Source organism: Lactuca virosa, chromosome 2 (assembly GCF_052849685.1).
Source record: "Lactuca virosa cultivar CGN04683 chromosome 2, Lactuca_virosa_CGN04683_v6, whole genome shotgun sequence".
In the NCBI taxonomy this organism is placed as follows: domain Eukaryota; kingdom Viridiplantae; phylum Streptophyta; class Magnoliopsida; order Asterales; family Asteraceae; genus Lactuca; species Lactuca virosa.
Genome location: NC_136427.1, coordinates 37,064,714 through 37,070,713, shown reverse-complemented (window position 1 = coordinate 37,070,713; position 6,000 = coordinate 37,064,714).

Genomic DNA, 6,000 nt, shown 5'->3' with positions numbered 1-6,000 from the left:
ATTAACAAAACTGTAAAAACTTGTTTAAACATATCAGTTGATGATCAATTAGTAAATTTAGTATATTTATCTAAAATTAATAATTTAAATTATTCAATACATTTAATTTTGGATAATGCAATATACAACTGTTTGTACGTACAAATGTTTCCTGATTGTTGATATTTGAATAAACAAAAATGGTCTTGTGTTATAAATAAGATTATTTTAATATATTTAAATAAGATTTTATTATTTCTATATAATTTAATAGATTAAGTAAATAAAATAAAAAAATATTTATATAAAATGAATATTCAAAACTGAATGAGACATAGTAACTTAAATTGACAAATCAAAAAAAAATGAGACATAAAATTTGAGATACCTATCCAACTCAAATTTACATTTGCATTAAAAAATATAGTAAGACTTTTGACTTGTTAGAAAGTTGGTTTTAGTTGATATCTGAAATGGTTTTTTTTGCCTTGTTAGAGATTACACTTTACAATAATGAAAATCAAAAAAATAAGTTAGTTTATAAGATATATGTGACTTGTTAAATATAACCTTACTTGCTTACATTTTGAAACGTCATCACATTTGTTGAATTTAAAACTTATGGCAAATGAAATATAGTTTCATATGTAAAATTACGTCAATAAAAAACTCAATATGCGTCAGGCATCTGAAATTTTGTAAAAGACGTGTAAATTTATTTATGAAAATAGTTATGGGACCCGATAACAAAGCTTGTCTAGATATAAATCATAAAAAGCACTCTCAATGTCATTACTTCTTCTCACTTCTTTGGTTACATTCCTAACTAATATGGAAAAAATCAATTCCAGATTTGCAAGACCAAGAAAGAAAAGTACAATGCTATAATGCTTTAAATTTTGCAAACTGCAATGTATTTGATGAGAAAATGATTACAGTACAATCCTAAAATTCTTGAAACTCAAAATCTAAATAAAAACAAAAAATTTATTATCATAGATGCCTAAATCAAACAATTACATGAACTTAATTTCTACTTTTGTTTCATAGATTTATTAGGCTTGCCAGCTAACGTTCGTTACTTAAAGTATGATAAATTATGACAAGATTGGTTAGCAATTATTTTTTTATTGTATAATAGATTACTTTTTGCTTCAGTGTACAACATCCAACATGAACATATACCATAAAACTATCCGTCTAAAATACTATTTTTTTTAACTCTACTAAACAGTTAAAAAACATGTTACCAACATCATATCTTCGATTTCAACTTCAATAATCCTATACACATTTGTGAATTTTTATTTAACTCACAGTTCAATAACATGTATAATTGTAGCTTGGGCCTTGAGTTTTCCTTCAATTTTTTTTGTCATGTTGCTACTGAGTTAAATTTTCGTCCTTATATACTACTAACAGGTTAGTAAGCAGTACTATGGGAACTTATTTCCTTCTTATTCGTGGTTGTTGCTTTTTCCCTTTTCATTTAGTGTTCACACCTTCATATCAGACTATTTTTATATCAATAATATCTTAAATATGTATGATTGAAAGATCACCATCATAATTGCATGTACATTAGTTTCGACATCTTCATTAGCATCATGATCAGTGCATCAGAAGATTATTAATATCCCAAATTAAAATATGCATGGCTCTTTCTTGTACTTAACCCTAAAATATAACCCAAATCAATCTATTTTTTAGTAATTATTGCTACTTTTACTCATAAATAACTAGCCATGTAGATAATACATTGGTAAATGACTTAATAGGCGAGGCCTATGTTGAAAATCAATATTTCTCTTTTATCTTATGACTATAAACACCATTCTAAAAATCCAATGATGTGGTCATATCAAGGTCAATTAAATATAAAACTTGGTAAATGACAGCTAAGAAGCTTACCCACAATTGCAATGACATACCAATTTGTTAACCATGATCCAAGCATCATAACTGGTTATGAAACATAAAAAGCTTGTCAAAGTTGACAAGATATGGCTAAAATAAACAAAGAAATTAATAAACTTTGCTATTTCTTGAAATTAATCACAAAAGAAAAAAAATCGAAGTGTCGCGACCTTTGATAGATCACGGTGAAAGATCTGGGATAAATATTAACCGGGCTCCACCCTATAACTCACAGTAGTCCCTTCTGGCGACGGTGGCCAAAGATCCCTCACGCAATGGTGGTTTACCCAAACATAAATTTGAAAAAGTATGATAAAAGATTATTATTTAGTATGGTACACGTGTACTTGCATGAGTATTCCACGGGAATAGTTTATAACTATTAATCCATTATTTGATGGTTTACGGAATATATCTTCCTTACAAGTGGATATTAACACAATAATAATTTAATCAAGACAACAACATTGAGATGAAGGCCCTGCTTCACATGAACCTGTAGCAAAAGCTAGTTCTTGGCAAAGTTGTAAGCAGTCGATGCTGATTGCGTCACACCGTCCAAAACATGCTGGTCCAAGAGCTGTGTAGATGGAAATTCAAAATAGATGTTGTAATTAAATCATGCTTTATCGTAAATTTTTCTAAATTACCTGGACAGAGAGGAATGATGTCATACCTAAAATCGGAATACATGTCATGAACATAAACCACAACACAAAAACCATCACGACAAGAGCATTTTTTGTTCTGTAGGCCATTTATTTGATAAACAATATTGCTTGATTTTTATTGTAAGAATAGAATTAAAAAACGATCGTACTTTATGTCGGATTATCACTCCTTAAATAGTCATTCAAGTGAAGCATAACACTTGTCAGCATCGTTCAATTTGAGCATAACAGTTTGTTAGCACCATTAATTAAGATCTTTAAATTTTATTATTAATGTATCTTCATATTGAAACTAAATTAGTATGTAAATTGAAGAGGTTATGTTACGTTTGACATCAGTTTAAGTGTGTGTGACATCATTAATTTCAAACATAACATAACATCTTCCATTTACATGCTAATTTATTTTCAATATGAACATTCATTAATAATAAAATTTAAAGATAGTAATTAATGGTGCTAACGAACTACTATGCTCAACTTGAATGGTGCTAACGAGTGTTATGCTTCACTTGAATGACTATTTAAGGAGCGGTAATCCAACATAAAGTATCATCCTTTCTTAATTCTATTCATACAATAAAAATCAAGAAGTATTGTTCCTGAAGCCAATGGCCTACACAACAAAAAGTTCTTTTGTCGTGATGGTTTTGGTGTTGTCGTTTATTTGCATGATATGTGTTCCGATTTTAGGTATGATATCATTCCTCTATTTTTGGGTATTTTAGAAAAATTTACCATAAAGCATGATATAATTACAACATCTATATTGAATTTACATCTATACAGCTCTTGGACCAGCATGTCTTGGACAGTGTGATGCAATCAACATGGACTGCTTACAACTTTGCCATGAACTAGCTTTTGTTACGGGTTCATGCAAAGGAGGGCCTTCATCTGAGTGTTGTTGCCATGATTAAATTACTATTGTGTTAATATCCACTTGTAAGGAATATATATTCCGTAAACCATGAAATAATGGGTTAATAATGATAAAATATTTCCGTGGAAAAATAGATGTTACGTTAAACTACATGATAATCCCATAAAGCTATTAAAAACATTTTAGTTTAGTAATGTTCGTTTATTTTTTTGAATGTGTAACTAATAAACAAATATACATAACACCCAAAAATTTCATAAGATACTGCATAGCCGAAGCCAGTTTTAATAACTCTCAAGATCACTTTGTAACCTTCAATGTTATTTTTTATAAAAGGGAAACAATTAAGATATAATAAAATTCTTTAACAGGGTATTCCAAGATGTTACATCTCTATGGAACGTCTTTGTCAACTTCATACTTTGTCATTACTACTACTATTTATGTAATTTGTTTTCCATTTTTAAATTTATGTTTGGGTAAACCTTGGGTTTAGTGAGTCCCCTATGTCATGTAAGTAGACGTCTACCATACTAAATAGTATGGTCTTATCTTACTTTTTTAAATTTATGTATGGGTATGCCACCATTGCCTAAGGAATCTTCAGCCACCGTCACCGGAAGGGACTATTGTTAGTTATAGGGTGGAGCCCGATTGACATTTATCCCGGATCTGCCATCGTTATCTATCAAAGGTCGCAAAACTTCAATATTTTTTCTTATGGGATTAATTCCTAGAAATAGCAAAGTTATTCATTTATTTGTTTATTATAGCCATATCTTGTCAACTTTGACAATCTTTTTCTGTTTCATAATGATCTATGTTGTTTGGGTCATGGTTAACAAATTGGTATCACATTGCAATTGTGGTTAAGCTTTTTAGCTGTCAATTACCAAGTTTAACGTTTAAATTGACCTTGCTATGACCACATCATTGGATTTTTAGAATGGGATTTATAGTTATGAGATAAAAGAAGAAATATTGATATTCAAAATCGGCCTCACCTATTAAGTCATTTACCAAGTTTTAGTGTATTATCTGCATGGCTAGTTATTTAAGAGTAAAAGTAGCGATTTTTATCCAAATACTAAAAAATAGATTGATTTCGGTTATATTTTAGGGTTAAGTACAAGAAAGAGCCATGTATATTTATTAATTTGTGATATTAATAACCTATAGATGCACTGATCATGATGCTAATGAAGATGTTGAAGCCAATGTACATACAATTACGATGGTGATGTTTTAATCATACATATATCACATATTATTGATATAAAAATATTCTGATATGAAGGTGTGAACACCAAATGAAAAAGGAAAAAGCAACAGCCACAAATAAGATAGAAATAAGTTTCGGTAGTGTTGCTTCTGTTAGTAGTAGATAAAGGCGAAAATTTAACTCAGTAACAACATGAGAAAAAAAATTGAAGGAAAACTCAAGGCCTAAGCTTCAACTGTACATGTTATTGAATTTTGAATTAAATAAAAAAAATGCCCAAATGCATATTGGATTATTGAAGTTAAAATCGGAGATGTGATGTTGGCAACTTTTTTTTAACCATTTGGTAGAGTTAAAAAAAATAGTATTTTAGATGGATAAATAACAAAAGTATTGTCCATTAACATAATTATAAAAAATATAAAACATTTTATGTTCTATAAAGAAATATATTAAATTGCTTGTAATGAGAAATAATGAATTATAAAACCATATTTTAAAATAAGATTATTGAAATTAAAGGTAAATTAATTAATTAAAGATTTAAAGCCTTAATATAAAAAATGAAACCATTAAGTTATTCACAAAACTGTAAAAACTTGTTTAAACATATCATTTGATGACCAATTTGTAAATTTAGTATATTTATCTAAAATTAATAATTTAAATTATTCAATAAATTTTGATCGAGGTCGTTGTCTTGGTCAAAAATAAACCTCACACACACACTAGATAACTAGGGTAAGTAAGGGTCGAATCCACAAGGAGGTTGTGGTCAAACTTTGTGTTAAAATAGTTAACGAAAACTACTAGCACTTGTCACAAAAAAAATTAAAGCAAAGATCAAACAAAAAGCTAGGAAATTTATTAATTAAAATGAAAATCTCAATGAGAAAACTAGAGTACTCCCGGTTCAGTTATGGAGAGTTTAGATTCACACACCTTCTTCCCTAAAATCTTAATTCGATTACTTAGATGCAATTGGGGTTTATTATCTTGTAACACATAATTTTGGGCACACGATATGTTCATTCAACTAGTTGTCTTACTCCCTATGTCTAAATGGATTTGGAAAAATTAGTGAACTAGCAATAAAGTGTCTTGTAACTATCTATTACAATATTAAGATTTAATATCACAAGTTGGAATAACACATGTGGATTCAACCAATTGTCTTTATTCTTAAACTAATTGAACTTGGAACAAATGATGAATTGACAATAAACTATTTTAATTATGACATCAAACAATTCATACAACTCAATTTCAATTATCATTACCAAATATCATCACATGTAACATAAAACAACAACTGAAATTAACTAGAA